At 42.2% G+C, this 24717-nt stretch overlaps 1 long non-coding RNA gene across 2 annotated transcripts in view; it reads right to left on the bottom strand.

The window, feature by feature from the left end:
- LOC135058116 (uncharacterized) overlaps positions 1 to 24717 on the bottom strand; it is a 120212-nt gene that overhangs the window by 30074 nt on the left and 65421 nt on the right. The window lies entirely within an intron of this gene.

Raw genomic sequence — 24717 nt, 5'->3', positions numbered from 1 at the left:
ACGCTCCTGGAAAACCCGGTCGAGTAAGACCCTCTGGGCACGGACGACCCCGGGTCTCCTGCTTTGTCCTTCGAGCCACAGTCCGCAGATCCTTGTCTCCAGCCAAGTCCTCAAACCACCGTTCACAGTCCTCAGCTCGTTATCCCCAGCCTTGTCTTACAAGCCACAGTCTACAGTTCTCAGTCTCCAGCCACGTCCTTGAACCCCCGTTCTCAGCCCCTTATCCACAGACTCGTCTTGCAAATCTCCATCCTCGGTTCTCTGTCTTCAGCTACGTCTACAACCATCATTCACAGTTCTGCAGTTCATTATTTACAACTTCGCCTTTCAAGCCACAAACCCGCAGTTCCTTGTCTACAACTGCGTCCCAAGTCATCGTCCACCAGCCACAGTTCTCATCCTCAGCCCCGTTCTCAAGAACTGCAACCCACAGACTCTGAGCCCCGCCTACGTCCCTCTTTACCCCTTGCTTCATGAGAAGGAACTATATCCAACCCCCTCGTCTTGTTCATCCCCAGTCTAACCCCTCCTTGGGCGAGTCTCAGCTGCCGGATCCTCAAACCTTGCTAGACGTGACAGAGACAGAAAAGCACTTTCTAAACATTCTCCCACTTCATGGCAATGCTCCTGTCTCTTCTTCCTGGTAGCTACCCTTTGGTCCAGAGCACTGATTGATAACTCAGATCCACACACACAGCAACCTTGGTAGAAGAAGCAGCTACTACTGGGCATGTGCAGCAGCACTGCTCTATCCTTTAAACTGAATGATGTGGCGGCAGCTCTAGTTACCATATTATATACTATTGCTATTATTGTCATAATTTGAGCCAGTTGTCAAGAGGAGGGGAGTTTCCGGGCATCTGTAAACCCCCACTGCGATTGCCTATGCCTCTGGCCCTGTATAAGTCTGAAGTCTGAACTATTATACACACACTGCACATTTTCAGTAGAAGACTATGAGGGTTTTCCTATTAGCCAAGGTAAATTCCCATGGCTAATGGATCCCCCGGGGGCTATCCAATAAGCCCTAATCGCCAGCACTTACCAGGGATTATGCTTTGCATGCATATAATTGGATAGCCTGTTTTTGCCATCCAGTAATAAGGATACCGCCCTATAGCTTGTTACTTGTTAATTATTCCCTTTCATGGGCTGGCCACAAGCTAAAATCAAGCATTTGGAAATTCCCTCTGGAAATCCTGCATTTGCTCCTGATAGTAATAAAACCACAGATAATTACACGATCACAATTCACAAAATAGAGTTAAAAAACTTAATGGAAATGAATGCACCAGTGATAAACAGTTTGTACATCATCTACTGTAATCACTATGCACTTAGGGACCGGAGGAATTTTTCTCTTTACTTCAGCAGCGTGTTGCAAACATGCTTTCGCGTTTGTTTTGCTATTATACTGAAAGTGTATCTCTGTTAGTTTATAATGGCTGACACAAGTGTTGGTAGACTGCCTAGAGAGCTGATTTCCTGCTCCAAGTACATATCGTACATTGAGACAAAATTTTCTGGATATAATATGTAAATGTTCTTCTAACTTTATTTACAGTTTCATTTGTCAGAGGGTTTTGTTATTGCAGGCACTTTTCTCCACAGTGTCTTGAAATTGTTCTTGACTAGAACTTACAAGAAGTAATTGAGCAGTTCTGCCAGTTTTCTTATTGGTAATCTGAAACTTTGGGTTATAAAGAAAAAAAACTAAACAAATCCCCCTGACTGAGTCACGTGTCATGGAAATTCTTGGAAGACTACTTTCTGGATGTTAAAACAAATGAAAATTATCAATATCATTTTACGATTGCTATGAGTCAAAACTTAAGGGAGAAGCTATAGCTTCAAAGCATGAGAGTTTAAGAGCCTGATTCTTAAGGGGATAACACACGTCAGATTGCTTAGAATTTAAGCACACATCTCTACGTGTGTACCACCTTTAGTCGCATTTATGCATACACCCACTGTATGCATGTTATAATTAGCATGAATATTTTAATCTACAGCAGTATTCGGAGCCGTACTCACCTCTAAGTATGCAATGTCCCAGCATCTCCACCTGCAAAAGCTGCAGTCATCACTATCATTGGCACGTACACCTATCCTATGGCTGCAGAAGATGCAGCATACAGTGTACACATGCCTCAGGATGCTGAATACCTCTGGCAACACATCCAGGTGTTGGTTCTCTTACATTCAGAAACCCAGTTATCATCCATAAACGCCTATTTCCCATTCAGACAGAAATGTCTGAGATCTGTCTGACTCTGAAGAAATACAGCAAGATATTTAACACATCATTTTAAAAACATAAAAATAATTTTTTTATTTTCCCAAGCCCTGGCCTTAAGACACCTCTGCCTCTTAAACCAGTGGTTCCCAAACATGGGGGGTAATTCAGACTTGGTTGTCGGGCTGTGTTTTTTGCCGCCCTGCGATCAGATAGTCGCTGCCTACAGGGGGAGGGTGAATTGGCTGTGCAAGTGTGCGTTAGGATGTGTAGCAAAGCTGCACAAACTGATTTTGTGCAGTCTCTGCTCAGCACAGGACTTACTCAGCCGCCGCGTTTGCTTCTTGCTGACCGGGCTGGAGCTGACGTCAGACACCCTCTCTGAAAACGCTTTAACACACCTGCATTTGTCCGGACACTCCCTAGAAACGGTCAGTTGCCACCCACAAACGGCCTCTTCCTGTCAATCACCTTGCGAACGCCCAAGCTATTGGATTTATCGCACCATCTCGTCGCTGACTGGCTGCATGCGCAGTTCAGATCTGATCGCATGCTGTGTTTTTGCACAGCAGCGATCAGGTCTGAATTACCCCCATGATCTTCAAGGCACCCAAACAGTCCCAGTTTTAAGTCTATCCAAGGCTCAGCACCAGATGGTTAAATGAAATTGACTGAGGTACCTGCACTAACTAAGTCACCTGTGGCCAAGCATGGATAGACTCAAAGCCTGGACCGTAAGGGTGCCTTGAGGACTGCGTTTGGGAAACTCTGCCTTAAGAGGTTGTGGCTAATTCCCATTCATCTGTTCTACAGCATTGCCAGCATATCTCACCTGGACAAAACTCTAGTGATTTCAGTTATATCTTATTACACTAATCTTATTACCGTATATACTCGAGTATAAGCCGACTTTTTCAGCACTTTTTTTTGTGCTGAAAAAGCCACCTCGGCTTATACTCAAGTCAGCGTTATATGCCCCACATTGCCATGTGTGCCAGATATGCCCCACAGTGCCAGATGTGCCAGATATGCCCCACAGTGCTAGATACTTACCCTCCGTCGCTCCCGCGCTGTCGTCTGAAGGAGGAACACGGAGAGCGCAGCGCGCGGCTCTCCTGTGTCCCTCCTGCATCTCCGGTGGCAGCGGCGTCTGTGTGGTAAAGAAAGTGCACGAACCGGCACTTACTTTAACACACGCCGCTGCCGCCAGAGACGCAAGAGGGACACAGGAGAGCCGCGCGCTGCGCTCTCCGTGTCTCTCCTTCAGACGACAGCGCGGGAGCGACGGAGGGTAAGTATCTAGCACTGTGGGGCATATCTGGCACATCTGGCACTGTGGGGCATATCTGGCACACGTGGCACTGTGGGGCATATCTGGCACACCTGGCACTGTGGGGCATATCTGGCACACCTGGCACTGTGGGGCATATCTGGCACTTTGGGGCTCATCTGGCACTGTGGGGCATATCTGGCACATCTGGCACTGTGGGGCATATCTGGCACTGTGGGGCATATCTGGCACTGTGGGGCATATCTGGCACATCTGGCACTGTGGGGCATATCTGGCACTGTGGGGCATATCTGGCACATCTGGCACTGTGGGGCATATCTGGCACTGTGGGGCATATCTGCACTGTGGGGCATATCTGGCACATCTGGCACTGTGGGGCATATCTGGCACTGTGGGGCATATCTGGCACATCTGGCACTGTGGGGCATATCTGGCACTGTGGGGCATATCTGGCACTATGAGGTCTGTGTACGGGTAGAGCTGCATTTCCCACCCTAGGCTTATACTCGAGTCAATAAGTTTTCCCAGGTTTTTGTGGTAAAATTAGGTGCCTCGGCTTATATTCGGGTCGACTTATACTCGAGTATATATATACGGTATATTACTGGGCCATTCCCTGAAGCTGGCTACAAACTAGTTTGGAAAAGAAGCTTTTTTTGGGACCGCACTAGTCTTACAATAAATTTCTAATGCCCTCTGAAAGACTGATTTATGACGCTAAATTGCGTTATGGATACAGCAACCTTGTGCATGTGGAAAAAATCATTTTTGCAAATATTTGTTGCTATCAGTGGTGCTCCCTAGAGTCAAAAGGAGTATAAGCTAAGAAAACCCAACAAAAGAGAGTTGGAAAGTAGACTCTTGTGTGGGAGCACTCAATTCAGAGGATTGGGTGTGTATTAATCAATTCTGATGAAACATAATTTTATTAATTCATTATTAAAATATGATTGTAGGAGTAAATTGTATGTAAATAGTATAGCTACGCGAAAATATAACACTGTGTTGTGTGTAATTCATGTGGTTTTCAATACCACAATGAAAACCGGAAATCCAAATATTTGGGCTATTGGTTTTACTGAGATCACAGTAACACCTTTGTATAATATATGACCATCATTTATTCTACAGCAATCCTATTCAGGATTATTTAGTCGTAGAGAATTAAATCATAAATCATACAGAACCGAATGCCAATTGGTATTATTGGGGATCACTCTAGATCGGGCAGAATAATTTTTTGCAGTACCAGGGTGTTCCAGGGTGGTTTCCCTTCTGAGTACTGACCCGGCCCTCCACTGCTTGGCTTCCAAGATTAGACGAGATCGGGCATCTCCAGCGGGGTATGTCCGCAATTTTTTAATCTGCCCGTTCAGTCAAATCAGAATTGATTAATACACACCCAATCCTCTGAATTGAGTGCTCCCACACAAGAGTCTACTTTCCAACTCTCTTTTGTTGGGTTTTCTTAGCTGGCTACAAACTAGTTAGTTTGAGCCGATGCAGCTTCTCAACCTTTCAGTTTGGTTATGGGTGACAAAAATTGATGGGATTCAACCATTCTGTCTCTCTGGCTCATCATCTGGGTCAATTCTAGCTCCATTGCAGTCTGTTAATGCAGTTACAAGATGACCTTTACCCAGCCACAGGCCAATAACTATCATCTTCCAACTGCATTTAATTAATTTCCCTTTTAATTATCCTGTTGATTTCTGGGATCACGGTCACTTCTGCCCATATGCTGTAATACAGCAGCATTGAGTGCATTTTAAAACATTTTAATATGGAAAGGATTGTCACTCAAGATGGAAATTGATGAAGACATAAGGAAACCATTAGATCAATACAATTTCACTTAAGGGCAGGGAAAACTTTGCATTGAGTTAGCAACTCTTTTATTGAATCTATGAAAAGCCCTGTCTCAGAATATTGTTATACATATATGAAATTATAATACTTCAAATCCTTAACAACAAACAAGGAACTTCAGTTAGTCCAAGAAACAACTCTGTGTATGTATATATGTATGAATGTGTGAGTGCTCACTTTACCTAAATAAATATCAGTCATTATTATCTACATGTTTTATTAGAGGCCATCTAGTGGGATCGGTATGAAATACCTCCAATCAAAATCCCGACAAGGTCAAAATCCCGATATGGACAAAATACCGACATTTAAAATACCGACAAGGTCAAAATATCGACATGTAAAATGTCTACAGGTCAAAATGCCAACATGAGTTTTTCATTGTTTTCTGGTGTGTATGTTAAATAACAAGATAGTGGCAAGAGTGAGAACTCCAGTGCGCAATTAAGACCAAGGTGCAGCCCAAATGAGTGTAATAAAAGTGTACATCCACAACACTGAAATCGAATGGTATAGAAAAAACGTTACACACACATGTGGCGCTCAAGGACAAATTATTTTCCCATGTGTCATAAATGGTAATAAGACAATAATCACCCTAAATATTCACAATAATGAGGATCCACCGTTTCTGTAGTCAACCTAAAGAAAGGTGACCACCTCCACACAATGGTTATTGGTGGTGGGGTCAAGGACAAAAAGAAATATATAGTGCGGTGATCCTTTTTCAATTGATTGAATTTATGCGACTGATGCACTTACAAACACACAAATGTAAATCTGCATTTCAAAGATGGTTCCACTGGTGTAGAATGAGAACTTTCAGATGTGTCTTTAACATGAAAGATGCTTAAATCTGTAAGACAGAATGTACTTGCCTCCACATAGTATATAAAGGAGCGCAAGTAAAAGAATATAGAGCAATAGTTTTTGTAAAAAACACACATTTAATACAAGATGCACTTACAGACATAAATGATTCAAAGGCATGGTATGACAATCCAAAGGAAGGTACAGCAGCTCAGCATGCAGCCCACAAACCCACGGTCCCCACCAGAAGATCTCTAGATCCGGATACAAGAGATCAGGAAGCCCCTCAGAGTGGTGGTGTTGAAGCTGGCGAGTTCCCTTGTAAGCATGGATTGTTAGAAGAACAAGCACTTAACGCGTTTCTGACTCAAAAGTCCTTCGTCAGAAGTGTAGCCTGTTCATCCTGGTGATCCTATTTATATTTCCTGCAATCATCACAGCTGTGTGTGATGATTGCTGCTTCCCGGCGTCTCGGACGTTCTACGCATGCGCAGTTCTCCGGAAACTGACAATGCGTTCCATTGCAGTCCGGAAGTACGTCATGTGCGTTCCAAAGACCGGAAGTCCATGTTAGAGATCGCGCTGATCTTGCTATCATCTCAGAAACAGCACATAGCACCAAAAGTCCATGATTAGAATGTCCAAATTCATCATAAAAAATTAAATAATAAAAAGCATAGTTAAAAACAGTCCTTATATACATATTTCCAACATATATAAAGTGCAAAAGTGAAGATTGTGCAGAATGATGGAAAAAAAGGGATAAGGGAATTAGGCAGCAGCTGTAAATGAGTGTCTTAAATTAAGAAAGCACTTAAGTTCAAAGTCACCGTTGAGTCCTCTAGGTATAAGAGTACCCAAACGGTGAATCCATCTCATTTCTGACCTTGAAAGTCTCTCCTCTAGATCCCTATTACGCCATGAGGGCAATAACAATTGTATTCCAACAAAAAATTTTATACAACATTCTTTAGACTTATAACATTTCTTAAAATGAGAAGATACTGTATGAGTGTCTAGGCCTTTACGTATATTATATACGTGTTCGGCCATTCTGACTTTGAGACATCTGGTGGTTTTCCCCACATAGAATAAACCACAAGTACACTCCAAGATGTAAATTATATTTTTGGAGTGACACGTGATGAACTCTCTGATGGGATACACCTGATTATTTACAGTAAACTCCACCTGTTTACGTTGTTTATCTTTGGCGGTCTTGCACATTAGACAAGATCCACATTTGTGGAAACCCTTGGTCCTGATGCTCTGTCTGATTTCAGGTTCGATACTACTTTTAACCAGATGATCTCTTAGTGAAGGAGCTTTCCTATATATGAATGATGGTTTATCAGGGATATGTTGTGATAAGATAGTATCCAGTTGTAATATTTTCCAGTTTTTCTTTATCACTCGTTCTATGTCTCTATGACAGGAATTGAGTTGAGTAATGAAAGCCCATTGAGTCCTGAGGTCAGAACTGGGTTTCACTTTCCTCTCTTCCAGTAGGTCTTTTCTATCAACCTGATCTATTCGATAATTCCCTTATCCCTTTTTTCCATCATTCTGCACAATCTTCACTTTTGCACTTTATAAATGTTGGAAATATGTATATAAGGACTGTTTTTAACTTTGCTTTTTATTATTTTATTTTTTATGATAAATTTGGACATTCTAATCATGGACTTTTGGTGCTATGTGCTGTTTCTGAGATGATAGCAAGATCAGCGCTATCTCTAACATGAACTTCCGGTCTTTGGAACGCACATGACGTACTTCCGGACTGCAATGGAGCGCATTGTCGGTTTCTGGAGAAACTGCGCATGCGTAGAACGTCCGGGACGCCGGGAAGCAGCAATCATCACACAAAGCTGTGATGATTGCAGGAAATATAAATAGGATCACCAGGATGAACAGGCTACACTTCTGATGAAGGACTTTTGAGTCAGAAACACGTTAAGTGCTTGTTCTTCTAACAATCCATGCTTACAAGGGAACTCGCCAGCTTCAACACCACCACTCTGAGGGGCTTCCTGATCTCTTGTATCCGGATCTAGAGATCTTCTGTTGGGGACCGCGGGTTTGTGGGCTGCATGCTGAGCTGCTGTACCTTCACTTTTGCACTTTATAAATGTTGGAAATATGTATATAAGGACTGTTTTTAACTATGCTTTTTATTATTTTATTTTTTATGATGAATTTGGACATTCTAATCATGGACTTTTGGTGCTATGTGCTGTTTCTGAGATGATAGCAAGATCAGTGCTATCTCTAACATGGACTTCCGATCTTTGGAACGCACATGACGTACTTCCGGACTGCAATGGAACGCATTGTCGGTTTCCGGAGAAACTGCGCATGCGTAGAACGTCCGGGACGCCGGGAAACAGCAATCATCACACACAGCTGTGATGATTGCAGGAAATATAAATAGGATCACCAGGATGAACAGGCTACACTTCTGACGAAGGACTTTTGAGTCAGAAACGTGTTAAGTGCTTGTTCTTCTAACAATCCATGCTTACAAGGGAACTCGCCAGCTTCAACACCACCACTCTGAGGGGCTTCCTGATCTCTTGTATCCGGATCTAGAGATCTTCTGTTGGGGACCGCGGGTTTGTGGGCTGCATGCTGAGCTGCTGTACCTTCCTTTGGATTGTCATACCATGCCTTTGAATCATTTATGTCTGTAAGTGCATCTTGTATTAAATGTGTGTTTTTTACAAAAACTATTGCTCTATATTCTTTTACTTGCGCTCCTTTATATACTATGCGGAGGCAAGTACATTCTGTCTTACAGATTTAAGCATCTTTCATGTTAAAGACACATCTGAAAGTTCTCATTCTACTCCAGTGGAACCATCTTTGAATTGCAGATTTACATTCGTGTGTTTGTAAGTGCATCAGTCGCATAAATTCAATCAATTGAAAAAGGATCACCGCACTATATATTTCTTTTTGTCCTTGACCTCACTACCAATAACCATTGTGTGGAGGTGGTCACCTTTCTTTAGGTTGACTACAGAAACGGTGGATCATCATTATTGTGAATATTTAGGGTGATTATTGTCTTATTACCATTTATGACACGTGGGAGAATAATTTGTCCTTGAGCGCCACATGTGTGTGTAACGTTTTTTCTATACCATTCGATTTCATTGTTGTGGATGTACACTTTTATTACACTCATTTGGGCTGCACCTTGGTCTTAATTGCGCACTGGAGTTCTCACTCTTGCCACTATCTTGTTATTTTATATCCTTTTTGGAATTAAGTACTGCAAAATTATGTTCTCCTATAGAGAAACACGTAAAGATTTGGCTAAAAAAACCTTTAGTACTACTAATCAAACAGATTTGTGTGATTATGATTTAGATAGTATTTTTAGGAAATTAGAAAATGCTATGCTAAAGGAGAACAAATTATGGTGGGAGGTCGCTACCTTAGAACAATACCAGGCCTCTGGAATTGTTCCTAAAGGTTTACAAATTGTGAAAGCTCCTTCCTTTGCTTCTTCTGATACCTCTTTTATAGAGAGTTGGGATTCAATTCTTAACACGTGTTCTGAATCACTAATTGCTTTGATTATTAGGGAAAGGACTCACAATATAAAGGCCCTCAATGATGAGATTAATGTCCTTCAAACTCTGATACAACCTTTTCAAGAGTTGGAGGATTGTAAAAATCTAGAGGAGGCTGTATCATCTAAATTAATGAGGAATACCAAATTCTTGAGAGAGAAAAAACAGAAGAAGTACATTAGGGATTCAGCAATCCCTTCTTCTGACACAGTAATCACCAGTACAATCAAAGAGACAGATGTCTCCCAAGCCGAAATAGGTAGAATTAAAACTGATCCCAGACTTACTATACCTAAAAAGATCCCTCATTGGAGGAAAAATAATACCAAGGAACCCAATTTCAATGATCTTGAAAGATTACCTACTTTTCGAGGTAATCAGATGAGATCAAGATTTGGGAATAATAGACTCCGTACAGGAGATTGGCAAACTCCAAGGTTCCCTAATAGGGCACCAGGGAAGTATAATGCATCTCCATATTTTAGACATCAAAATCGTTTTTCTACCTTGAGTAATGACAATTGTGAATATCAAAATAGACAAAAACAACCTTCTTTTTTAGAATGGAATACACGAACCCCACTAAGGAACAGGTATTAGTCCCCTCGGCTCTCATCTCAAAGAAAACACAGAGGGGGAGAAGGGGTGGACAAAATAAAAATACAAATAGGAAAAGAAAGAAAAAGGTTCCTATTACGACTAGTCATATTCCATCTAATTCATCTATTAATGAGAATCATCTGGTAAAAATTTTCAACCTTAGTGATAAGGTGTTAACTGAGGATGAAACAAAAGTATTACAAAAGGGTTTGAAACATGCACCCTCTCATCAACCTAATTTTTTTGAGGTTTTTATAGATATCCAAAAGTATGTGAGGAAACTCACTATAAAAAGGTTTTTTCTTGGCAAAGAGGGTGAGGAGGATATACAGGAGCAATCAGCCCCCTGAACTAGTGGTTTTAAACCTCCTTTAACATTCTATCCGACACATGCGAAAGGGAGCAGTATAGACACCTTTAATAAATTAGTATGTGATGAGGTAGAGACCATTATACAAAGAAATCTTGCCAAAAAACACAAACATTTGAATTTAACTAAAAATGAATTCAAAGCTTTGAAATTTTTAAAAGAAGATAAGAGTTCAATCATTAAGCCATCTGATAAAGGGGGTGGGGTGGTCCTAATGAATAAGGAAACCTATATGAAAGAAATCACTAAACAACTGAGTGAAGGAACTACCTATAAAAAATTAAAAGGGATCCGACCATCAGAATTGAAAAGGCTTTGAAGGAATTAACCACAAAGGCCTACAACGATGGTATTATTTCTAAGAAAGAACTGCAGTTTTTAAACATAAAGAATCCCTCTATACCTACTATTTACATACTCCCCAAAGTTCATAAAGATTCCCAGAATCCCCCTGGTCGGCCAATAATATCAGGCTGCAATAGTCTGACAAGTAACTTGTCAGCACTAATTGACTTTTATCTGCAGCCCCTTGTACAGACCACGAGAGCTTACTTAAAAGACACGGGAGATATTTTACGTAAATTAAATGAGGTGAAATGGACAGAGGATAATTTTTTATGTAGTGCAGATGTCAAAACGCTTTACACCATAATAGAATTAGATAAAGGTATTGCAGCCGTTACATACTTTTTGGATAAAAGCGATATGAGTGAGGCACTAAAGCACTTTATTCTTGATAGTATAAAATTTATACTTTTGAATAATTATTTTTATTATGATGGATCTTTTTACCTCCAAATGGTAGGGACTGCTATGGGCACCAGGTTCGCCCCCAGTTATGCAAATTTATTCATGGCATACTGGGAGGAACACACCATTTGGGATGATGGTGGTCTGGTGGCGAACCTGGTGTCCTGGCATCGTTTTATAGATGATATTTTCTTTATATGGGGAGGTACTAAGGATTCTTTGGATGAATTTTGTACATTTTTAAATTCTAACACTATTAGAATTAATTTAACTTTTAATTCTAGTATGGAGAAAGTATGCTTTTTAGACCTGAGCATTTACGTTAAAGAAGGATCTTTATAGACAATGACATATCGTAAACCTACTGATTGTAACAACTTCATTGATACCACTAGCCAACATCACAAGAACTGGCTAGATGGTATACCTTTTGGTCAGTTCACTAGAATAAAAAGGAATTGCACAGATCAAACTGTTTGCAATGAACAACTTGATGAACTGACAGAGAGATTTGAAGCTAAGGGATATTCATCTGATATCTTGATAAAAGCAAGAGATCGAATAGATCAGGTTGATAGAAAAGACCTACTGGAAGAGAGGAAAGTGAAACCCAGTTCTGACCTCAGGACTCAATGGGCTTTCATTACTCAATTCAATTCCTGTCATAGAGACATAGAACGAGTGATAAAGAAAAACTGGAAAATATTACAACTGGATACTATCTTATCACAACATATCCTTGATAAACCGTCATTCATATATAGGAAAGCTCCTTCACTAAGAGATCATCTGGTTAAAAGTAGTATCGAATCTGAAATCAGACAGAGCATCAGGACCAAGGGTTTCTACAAATGTGGATCTTGTCTAATGTGCAAGACCGCCAAAGATAAACAACGTAAACAGGTGGAGTTTACTGTAAATAATCAGGTGTATCCCATCAGAGAGTTCATAACGTGTCACTCCAAAAATATAATTTACATCTTGGGGGGAAATTTACTAAGCTCCCGATTTTGACCGAGATGCCGTTTTTTCATCAAAGTGTCATCTCGGTAATTTACTAAGCAATAATCACGGCAGTGATGAGGGCATTCGTAATATTTTGAAGTCCAAGAAAAAAATCACGAATGAATACACCATCGGTCAAAACGCGGCTGTTTAAGTATGAATCTCGGTCATTTACTAAGAAGTGCACAGCAAAAAAAAAACAAACACTGCCGTGAAAAATTACAACTCGTAAAAAAGTGCTAAAAAAAAACAGACCTACTTTTTTTTTCCGTGATTGGATAGGCATGCAGGGATCCATGAGATCCGTGCATGTATATCAGTGGGAAGGGGTGGGAAAGTTGTTATTTTATTAAAAAAAATTGCGTGGGGTCCCCCCTCCTAAGCATAACCAGCCTCGGGCTCTTTGAGCCGATCCTGGTTGCAGAAATATGGGGGAAAAAATGACAGGGGTTCCCCCATATTTAAGCAACCAGCATCGGGCTCTGCGCCTGGTCCTGGTCCCAAAAATACGGGGGACAAAAAGAGTAGGGGTCCCCCGTATTTTTAAAACCAACACCGGGCTCCACTAGCTGGACAGATAATGCCACAGCCGGGGGTCACTTTTATATAGTGCCCTGCGGCCGTGGCATCAAAAATCCAACTAGTCACTCCTGGCCGGGGTACCCTGGGGGAGTGGGGACCCCTTCAATCAAGGGGTCCCCCCCCCAGCCACCCAAGGGCCAGGGGTGAAGCCCGAGGCTGTCCCCCCCCATCCAATGGGCTGCGGATGGGGAGGCTGATAGCCTTTGTTGTAAAAGAAAAGATATTGTTTTTAGTAGCAGTACTACAAGGCCCAGCAAGCCTCCCCCGCATGCTGGTACTTGGAGAACCACAAGTACCAGCATGCGACGGAAAAACGGGCCCGCTGGTACCTGTAGTACTACTACTAAAAAAATACCCAAAAAAAGACAAGACACACACACCGTGAAAGTATAATTTTATTACATACATACACACATACATACATACTTACCTTAAGTTCCCACGCAGGTCGGTCCTCTTCTCCAGTAGAATCCAAGGGGTACCTGTTGAAGAAATTATACTCACGAGATCCAGGGGTCCAGGCTCCTCGGGAAATCCAGGGGTAATCCACGTACTTGAAAAAAAAAAAAAAAACGGTGTCCCGACCACGAACTGAAAGGGGACCCATGTTTGCACATGGGTCACCTTTCCACGAATGCCAGAAACCCACTCTGACTTCTGTCTAAGTGGGTTTCTTCAGCCAATCAGGGAGCGCCACGTTGTAGCACTCTCCTGATCAGCTGTGTGGTCCTGTCCTCACTGACAGGCAGCACACGGCAGTGTTACAATGTAGCGCCTATGCGCTACATTGTAACCAATGATGGGAACTTTCTGCTCAGCGGTGACGTCACTTTAGGTCAACCGCAGGGCAGAAAGTTCCCATCATTGGTTACAATGTAGCGCATAGGCGCTACATTGTAACACTGCCGTGTGCTGCCTGTCAGTGAGGACAGGACCATACAGCTGATCAGGAGAGTGCTACAACGTGGCGCTCCCTGATTGGCTGATGAAACCCACTTAGACAGAAGTCAGAGTGGGTTTCTGGCATTCGTGGAAAGGTGACCCATGTGCAAACATGGGTCCCCTTTCAGTTCGTGGTCGGGACACCGTTTTTTTTTTTTTTTTCAAGTACGTGGATTACCCCTGGATTTCCCGAGGAGCCTGGACCCCTGGATCTCGTGAGTATAATTTCTTCAACAGGTACCCCTTGGATTCTACTGGAGAAGAGGACCGACCTGCGTGGGAACTTAAGGTAAGTATGTATGTATGTGTGTATGTATGTAATAAAATTATACTTTCACGGTGTGTGTGTCTTGTCTTTTTTTGGGTATTTTTTTAGTAGTAGTACTACAGGTACCAGCGGGCCCGTTTTTCCGTTGCATGCTGGTACTTGTGGTTCTCCAAGTACCAGCATGCGGGGGAGGCTTGCTGGGCCTTGTAGTACTGCTACTAAAAACAATATCTTTTCTTTTACAACAAAGGCTATCAGCCTCCCCATCCGCAGCCCATTGGATGGGGGGGGACAGCCTCGGGCTTCACCCCTGGCCCTTGGGTGGCTGGGGGGGGGACCCCTTGATTGAAGGGGTCCCCACTCCCCCAGGGTACCCCGGCCAGGAGTGACTAGTTGGATTTTTGATGCCACGGCCGCAGGGCACTATATAAAAGTGACCCCCGGCTGTGGCATTATCTGTCCAGCTAGTGGAGCCCGGTGCTGGTTTTAAAAATACGGGGGACCCCTACTCTTTTTGTCCCCCGTATTTTTGGGACCAGGACCAGGCGCAGAGCCCGATGCTGGTTGCTTAAATATGGGGGAACCCCTGTCATTTTTCCCCCCATATTTTTGCAACCAGGATCGGCTCAAAGAGCCCGAGGCTGGTTATGCTTAGGAGGGGGGACCCCACGCATTTTTTTTTATTATTTTACAGTGTTTAATTAAAAAAATAAAAAAAAATAAACCCCAGCACGGATCACACAGATCCGGCCGAGATTGATTGTAAAAAAAGTCGGCAGTGTTTTGCTAATCACTGCCGTAAAAATAGAAAAAAAACCACGAATGACATCGACATCGGAACAAAAGAAAAACCCGAATACGACAGCTTAGTAAATTAGTCGTAATCAATTCAAAAAGTTGCAGTTTTACACTTTCGATGTCATTCGTGATTGAACTTTGACCTGAAACGGGAAAATACGAATCTTAGTAAATTTACCCCTTGGAGTGTACTTGTGGTCTATTCTATGTGGGGAAAACCACCAGATGTCTCAAAGTCAGAATGGCCGAACACGAATATAATATACGTAAAGGCCTAGACACTCATACAGTATCTGCTCATTTTAAGAAATGTCATAAGTCTAAAGAATGTTGTATACATTTTTTTGTTGGAATACAATTGTTATTGCCCTCATGGCGTAATAGGGATCTAGAGGAGAGACTTTCAAGGTCAGAAATGAGATGGATTCACCGTTTGGGTACTCTTATACCTAGAGGACTCAACGGTGACTTTGAACTTAAGTGCTTTCTTAATTTAAGACACTCATTTACAGCTGCTGCCTAATTCCCTTATCCCTTTTTTTCCATCATTCTGCACAATCTTCACTTTTGCACTTTATATATGTTGGAAATATGTATATAAGGACTGTTTTTAACTATGCTTTTTATTATTTAATTTTTTATGATGAATTTGGACATTCTAATCATGGACTTTTGGTGCTATGTGCTGTTTCTGAGATGATAGCAAGATCAGCGCGATCTCTAACATGGACTTCCGGTCTTTGGAACGCACATGACGTACTTCCGGACTGCAATGGAACGCATTGTCAGTTTCCGGAGAACTGCGCATGCGTAGAACGTCCGAGACGCCGGGAAGCAGCAATCATCACACACAGCTGTGATGATTGCAGGAAATATAAATAGGATCACCAGGATGAACAGGCTACACTTCTGACGAAGGACTTTTGAGTCAGAAACGCGTTAAGTGCTTGTTCTTCTAACAATCCATGCTTACAAGGGAACTCGCCAGCTTCAACACCACCACTCTGAGGGGCTTCCTGATCTCTTGTATCCGGATCTAGAGATCTTCTGTTGGGGACCGCGGGTTTGTGGGCTGCATGCTGAGCTGCTGTACCTTCCTTTGGATTGTCATACCATGCCTTTGAATCATTTATGTCTGTAAGTGCATCTTGTATTAAATGTGTGTTTTTTACAAAAACTATTGCTCTATATTCTTTTACTTGCGCTCCTTTATATACTATGTGGAGGCAAGTACATTCTGTCTTACAGATTTAAGCATCTTTCATGTTAAAGACACATCTGAAAGTTCTCATTCCACACCAGTGGAACCATCTTTGAAATGCAGATTTACATTTGTGCATCAGTCGCATAAATTCAATCAATTGAAAAAGGATCACCGCACTATATATTTCTTTTTGTCCTTGACCCCACCACCAATAACCATTGTGTGGAGGTGGTCACCTTTCTATAGGTTGACTACAGAAACGGTGGATCATCATTATTGTGAATATTTAGGGTGATTATTGTCTTATTACCATTTATGACACATGGGAGAATAATTTGTCCTTGAGCGCCACATGTGTGTGTAACGTTTTTTCTATACCTGGTGTGTATGTTGACATAGGTCGACATGGACACCATATAAGTGTACCGCATCCCCTCGCATGGCTCGCTGCGCTCGCATGCTTCGGGCACACTATTATATCCCCCCCCCAGGTCTACTGGGATGGTAATGTATGAACAAGTCGGTGTCAATGGAAAAATCATGAAAAACTCATGTCGGCATTTTGACCTGTCGACATTTTTTTGTGTCGGTATTTTGACCTTGTCTGTATTTTAAATGTTGGTATTTTGTCCATGTTGGGATTTTGACCGTCAGTCAAATGCTGTAGGGATTTCGACTGTCGGGATTTTGATTGAAGGTAAATTGACTGCATCCCCATCTAGTATTTAGTATACTCCGATAACTGAAAGTTTTCTGAGTTTGTCTTGGGAAAATATGCCACCTTCCCTCTGGGAACCAATGGAAGGAAAACTCTGAAGAAGGTCCAGGTTGTGAAGAGAGATCCGATCAGCTCCCTCTGTCCCCTGCGGTAGTGCATATGTGCGCTGGGCAGACCCAACAGTGGAAGGTTTGACCTTTACTGAAGTACCGCTGTTAGGGATCACAAGGACAGTTGATATGAAGATCAGCTGTCCCCACAGCAGAGCAATGGATAATAATAATTTTATTTATATAGCGCTCTTTCTCCAATAGTACTCAAGGCGCTTAACAGATACATAGCATAATATAGTACAGAAATAATGAATAAATAAATAAAGTACAGAACAGAACAGCTTTTCATAAAATACAGAGGCATGTAGATACCAAAGGGACATTATGGAAATGCTTGAGTAAAAAGGAAAGTCTTGAGTCTACTTTTGAAGGATTCTATAGTTGGGGCCTCTCGCACTGTGTGGGGAAGTGAGTTCCATAGAGTCGGAGCCGCATGACTTACGGGAGATTCTAGGTACTGCTAAAAGTCCTTCATCTACAGATTGCAGTAATCGAGTGGGGCAGTATGGGATCAGAAGCTGCTTCAGGTACCTTGAATGTAATGCTTTGAAACTCAGTAAGCCAATCTTGAAGATGATTCACCATCTTACAGGCAGCCAGTGAAGGGAGTAGAGGATGGGTGTTATGTGGCTAGAACAGGGCTGGTTGGTTAACAGCCTGGCAGCTGTGTTTTGCACCAGCTATAAGCGTTGCAATTAGAGGGCATTACAGTAGTCTAATCGAGATGATACAAATGCATGTATGACTTTTGGCAGATCATCTGAGGGAATTAAGTGCTTGATTCTGCCTATGTTCCTCAGGTGAAAGAATGAGTATTTGATTGTGGCTGATATCTGATGTTTAAGTGTCAAGCCACCATCCAGGACAACGCCAAGATTCCGCACACGATCAGTGGTTTGTAATTCTGAATTCCCTAGTGTAAGTCCAGTTGGTTGGCTCTGCTGCAGTCTTGTCCTTTGATATTGCGGTCGTATCATAAGGACCTCTGTTTTATCCGGGTTCAGTCGCAGCCAACTGGCGCTCATCCACTCCTGGAGCTCAGCTAGACAGCCATTTAGGGTTGCTATCGGGTTATCAGTGTCTGGAGCAAAGGACAAATACAGCTATGTATCATCTGCATAGCGCCTGATTATTTCACCCAGCGGGAGCATGTATACTGCAAAAAGCATGGGGGATAGTATAGAAACTTGTGAGACACCACATGGCAATGGCACTGATGGGGATGAGTATACTCCAGACGATACTCTCTGTGACCTGCCTGTGAGAAATGATTTGAACCAGCTTAGGACTGTGCCATCCAGTCCACAAAAAGTATCAGTCGCTCAATCAGAAGCCCATGGTCCACTGTATCAAATGCTGCAGAGCAATCCAGAAGGATTAATATTGAACAGTCACCTCTAGATAGGATAGAGTAGGATACTTAATTGTCGGAGGTCAAACAGCCTCCGATAATTACTAGGCCCCTGCATGTGCAAACTATACTATTTAGAGTATCGGGGGCATCAACACTACTAAGGTTTTCATGCATAGCAATGTTGATATACTAAGACTGGGTTATGATTACCCCAATAGCTTACAACCAGCTGCAGTCTTGTTGTCATGGACAGAAAGTTGATGAAATAGGACACAGGCTGACAATTTGTATACAGGGCAGATAGACAAAGAATTTAGTTATCTGTGGTGCCAAAAAGGGAATATCCAACCACAGAACTTGACGTATCTTGTCCTGGATGCAGTTTGTCAGCAGACAGCTCAAACGAGTTGTATAACTACAAATTAAACATATGAAGTTTCAGAATACTAAGGAACACCAACAATAGAGAAATAAAAAAACAAAGAACATCTGGTTTGATGAATCCTGGTTACTGCTTTTTAACTCTTATGTAAGATGCAGGAATATATAGATTTATAATGCAGGATAATAACAAAGCAGTCTGTTGAGGGTGGTGTAATGGTGAAGAGTGGTTTTGTGATGTATTGGGTCACCTGATATATGTCACACTCCGGAATTTTAAAAGTACTTTCTTACCTATGCGATGTCTGTCCTGGCTGGCGCTGAGGTCCGTGCACGCTGTATTCACACATCGCTCCCAGAGGTCCGCTAGCACTGATCCAGCATGAAGTCTCCTGCAGCTGCTGCTGTTTCTGTGTATAGTACTTAATAGCGCTGGCTTCCATTGTTTCAGTATTTCTCATTGTACTCACTTCTTGGTGTTTGGGCCTAGTCAGAGTTTCCCTCCAAGTCCGGACATGGGCGCTGCCATCTTGGATTCCAACGGCTGATCCTCCACTGTCCAATCCTAGAGCTTCTTTCGTCAGCTGACTGCAACACCCAATGAATACATACTGCAAGGTATAAAGGTAACTTCCTGGGATTACCAATTTGTCAGTACAACAGTCTGTATCCAGCTCTGAGCTGAGCTCCTTCATTTCAGTGACTTTGTATGATTCAGTCCGTCCGCTTCCACTCTGGCTACCATTGTTATATGGACTTTGGCCCTCATTCTGAGATGATCGTAGCTGTGCTAAATTTAGCACAGCTACGATCATTCACACTGACATGTGGGGGGACGCCCAGCACAGGGCTAGTCCGCCCCGCATGTCAGTGCCAGCCCCCCCCCGCAGAAGTGCAAAGATGCCTTTGCACTCCAAGAGTAGCTCCCGACCTGCGCAGCTTTAGCGTGCTGGCCGGGAGCTACTCGTCACTCTCCGGCCCGCAGCAGCTGCGTATGATGTCTCGCAGCCATGGGGTCCACTCCCCGCATGGTCCGGCCACACCTGCGTTGGCCGGACCGCGCGGCCAAATGCCACCATTCCGCCACCTCCCGCACAGCAACCGCCTCTGCCTCTTTCTTCATTGCTATCCGTGTTAATATTCCGGCTCAAGCCCGGTGAGCACTCCAGTTCATTCTGGTTCCATTCCGGATGCTATTATATTTGAACTGTGTTTTTCTTCAATGCTATCAGTGTTAATATTCCGGATCAAGCCCAGATATTATTGTTATTTGAACTGTGTCTTTCTACAATACTACCAGTGTTAAGATTCCAGGTCAAGCCCGGTAAGCACTCCAGCCCATCCTGGTTCTATTCTTGATATTATTGTTATTTGAAATTTGTCTTTTTCAGTCCAATCTGGTTCCATTCCGGTCATCATTTCTGTGGCTAACCTGGTATCTTTTGTCAGCATACAGTATCTGCAGTGAATTATGGATGTTTATTATTATATCTACCTCTGGGTTTGTCACTGCTAGAACACCAACGATTCTTCAAGTTCATGCACCATACCTGGTTAAAGCCTCCTTAAGTCATATATACTCCCTCTGTGTCAGCTCCATCCACAAACACCTGTCCAAACCAAACCCAACCCTCAGGCATGACAATATAAGCAAACCAACAATTCAACGCAACAGGTTATATGACCATCTATGCTGATCACCCTACATGAAGTCACTGTACCCACTGGCAAATGAGTATTTTCAGCAAGATAATTCTCCAGGTGTCAAGGTTAGAGAAGTCCTGGAATGGCTCCAAAAGAACATAACAGGGCATTTAGCTTAATACCATGTTCTCCCCGATAATTTTCTTCTTATTTAATTATGGAATATATTGGTGTAGGCCAGCATCTATCTATATATCATTATCTATGTCATATCTATCAAAGAAACCAATAGAAAATTACCAGCACCCAGACTATCACAAAAACCAAGTGCCATCCAATTTGTATAGGATAAGTCAGAGAACAAAAGAATAATATCATAATGGTACTGAGTGTTTCTCTCCTGCAGAAGACATTATTATTCCATTAGGTGTTCAATGGACAGGATGTAGTTATCATCCCAGCGGTCAGTATTCTGACCAGTGCTGTAAGTAGACATTTTCGTGCTGTGTGCAAGAAACAGCATTATCGCCCCGCCTCCCATATACAAATCAGGGCCAGTGCATACCATAGGCTCGCGTCAAAAATATAGGGGCGTGGCTTCATACGGAAGGGAAGTGGCCACAAACCACCCTTTTACACATTATGGCAGGCAGAGCTCCCTTTTACACATTACAGCATGCAGAGTCCCCCTTTTTACACATTACGGCAGGCAGAGTCCCCCTTTTTACACATTACGGCAAGCAGAGTCCCCCTTTTTTACACATTAGGCAGGCATTGTCCCCTTTTTAACAAATTAGGCAGGCATAGTCCCCCTATTTTACACATTAGGCAGCAGGTTCCCCCTTTTTTAAACATTATGGTAGGCAGTCCCCCTTTTTTCACAGTATGGCAGGCCGTCCCCCTTTTTACACAGTATGGCAGGCTGTCCCCCTATTTTACTCATTGTTACAGGCAGTACCCCTTTTTTTAGACAGTATGACAGGCAATCCCCCTTTTTTACACATTAAGGCAGGCAGTCACGCTTTTTTACACAGTATGACAGGCAGTCCCCCTTTTTTACACATTATGGCAAGCAGTCCCCCCCCCCCTTTTTTTTTTTACACATTATGGGGTATATTCAATAAGAGTCAAGTCCATTCCGACATGCAGTTGTCGGAATGGACCCGACAACCCTTATTCAAAAGAGCGGCCAAATCGGACTTGGCCGCTCCAGTGACCTGCTGCTGCTGCACGTTTGTGAAACCCACTGATTCAAAATCATACATCAATAAGCTAAGCTGCCATCATGACAACTGGCTAAATAGTGTCCCAACCAGTCAATTCAAAAGACTGAGACGTAATTGTTCGGACCATTCAGTTTTTGAGACACAAGCATTATCAATGGAGAAATCCTTTGCAGATTGTGGTTATGACAAAGGACTTTTAAAAAAATAATTGGAGGAGGTGTCAAAAATAAATAGAACAGACTTATTGGCAGCTAAAAATACCAATAAAAGCTCATCTGATGATAAATATAAGTGGGCCTTTATTTCTGATTATTCTTCTCAACATAGAAAAGTACAAAATATTTTAAAAAACACTGGCCTATCTTAAAAAAAGATCCCATTATTGGCCCGGATCTTCCAGAGAGACCAGTCTGTATATACAGGAAAGCCCCCAATTTACAATCTAAACTGGTACATAGTTTCCTTCAAGCACCCCCAATTGGACTAACAATAACATCTGAGGGTTTTTACAGGTGCGGGTCATGTATAGCTTGCAGAAGTGTCCCTAATACTTTTGGTAACAAAAAAACGGAAGTTTATATAAATGAAAGAAAATGTGTTATAAAAGAATTCATCACTTGCCATTCTGTGAATGTAATTTACTGCTTAGAATGTAGCTGTAATAAATTCTATATTGGACGTACCAGTAGGGCTCTTAAAGTGAGATTAGGGGAACATCTCCGAAATATAAAAAAAGGATTAGACTTGCATGCCCTGTCAGCACATTTTAAGAAAACACATAATTGTGACCCTAAATAAATTAAAAACGTTTACGCTCTAAAACGAGTAAAACCAGGTATTAGAGGAGGGGATCCACAAAAACAACTAGCAAAGGCAGAGATGCAAATCATTTTTAAATTTAAAACTTTGGAACCAGGAGGCCTGAATAAGGATTTTGAAACAAAATGGTTTTTATAGTGTATTTTTATAGTATATTTTTAAATACATTTTATAATCCTATATTTGTTATGTATTACATTAGACTAAACTTGTTTCTTTTTATTGAATTTATGTAATGGACTACAATAAAATGGTGCAGAATCTCCGGACATAAGATGTGAATTGAAGGCTACATTTATGATCTTTGGAAACGTTGCCATGGAGATAAAATAGAAAACATATCTCCAGCATCGCGAGATTCCCGAATATGAGATCACTTCCGCCAACGTCATTTCCTGCTAGCGGCTATAACGGGAAGGATATCTCCGGACACACCCGCGTCACTTCCGGTGAGAGAGATCACAACGGGAAGGACATACTTGGACATACATATGGACGTAGAGAATCGTGTCACTTCCGGCGACGGATTTCCGTTAACAGGCCTTCCGCCCTTAACAGGCTGGGAGCGGGTTGTGGGTATGACGACTTCCGGTGGAAATTACTATTGCAGAGCAGGACACCATTGGATAACCATTTTAGGCGGGAAATGGAAGTTTTAGAGCTAACACCAATAGGTGGAATGGATTTTAACTGTATACCATTTGATGATTGTAATATAGGTTGTTAGAAAATAGAGGATCCATGTCTGGCATTAGGTTTTAGGTTAATTTGATTGGGGGAAGTATAAATATTACTGACCGTCTGCTACCATATACACCTCGAAAAAGATAGCCTGCAGCTAACGAAACGCGTCGGTGAAGGTAGCAGAATACATGTGGAGTTCTTGCCTGGCTGTACTTGATCAACTCTGGGGACGCCTGGTTTTATCATTAACAAACGCTGTTGTCTGCCATTTTGTGTAGACCATTCCATCTGGTGAGAACCCATCTTGTAGATCACTTTTTATGTTGTATGTGTCAATAAATTTTACGGTAATACACTATCTGGAAATTATTTTGATTCACATATATCTTCGGTGGAGTTAGAACGGGAAACTTTCCTAAAGGACCATAGAGGTGCCAGGATATTTGCGAGTTGGTGATCTGTTCCTATTAAGGCGATATTGTCTACTATTGTAGACCACAACTTGGGGTACGAGTCTGGACCTTATTTATTTATTTTATACCAAATTTCAACAGTATTACACTATGTCTGTGTTGTATATTTTGTTTTAAAGGACATATACTTCAGTTCTCTAAGAGATTGAATTCCTGCCTGGGGTGTTCTAAAAGCGCTTGGAATAAAGGGTGGTAACTATTGGAATTTGTATGTTTATTGGAAGTGTTGGTGACACTTCAACACCACTCATATTTTCAGGCTGCTCTTGGTTGGCGCACTGTATGTGATCTTTACTCTGTGTTTGGCAACTTCCGACAGTTATTGAATATACCACTAAGGCAAGCAGTCCCCCTTTTTTCTTTCTTTTTTTACACATTATGACAGGCAGTTCCCCTTTTTTTACACATTATGAAAAGCAGTCCCTCCTTTTTTACACATTATGACAAGCAGTCTTCCATTTTTACACATTGTTACAGGCAGTCCCCCTTTTTTACATTGTATGACAGACAGTGCCCCTTTTTTTAGACAGTATGACAGGCAATCCCCCTTTTTTACACATTAAGGCAGGCAGTCATGCTTTTTTACACTGTATGACAGGCAGTCCCCCTTTTTTACACATTATGGCAAGCAGTCCCCCCCTTTTTTTATTTTACACATTATGGCAAGCAGTAACCCTTTTTTTTTTATACATTATGAAAGGCAGTCCCTCTTTTTTTACACATTATAACAGGCAGTCCTCCATTTTTACACAATATGGCAGGCAGTCCCCCTTTTTTACACATTGTGACAGGCAGTCCCCCTTTTTTACACTGTATGACAGGCAGAGAGAGACTTACATGTGACGAGCTGGCATGGTAGATGTGCCTTCCCTCTCCTCTTCCTTCCCTGCGCTCTACGCAGTGCAGGGCATTGTGGGTGGCTGGGGGTGGGCTGGGAGAGACGTCATCTCTCCCAGCACAAGAGAAGAGAGGGAGCGATGGGGGAGCTGGAGAGCTGCC

The sequence above is a fragment of the Pseudophryne corroboree genome, chromosome 3, assembly GCF_028390025.1.
Source record: "Pseudophryne corroboree isolate aPseCor3 chromosome 3, aPseCor3.hap2, whole genome shotgun sequence".
In the NCBI taxonomy this organism is placed as follows: Eukaryota; Metazoa; Chordata; class Amphibia; order Anura; family Myobatrachidae; genus Pseudophryne; species Pseudophryne corroboree.
Note: the sequence above shows the minus strand (reverse complement) of the source record. Positions and strands in the feature narration are given on the sequence as shown.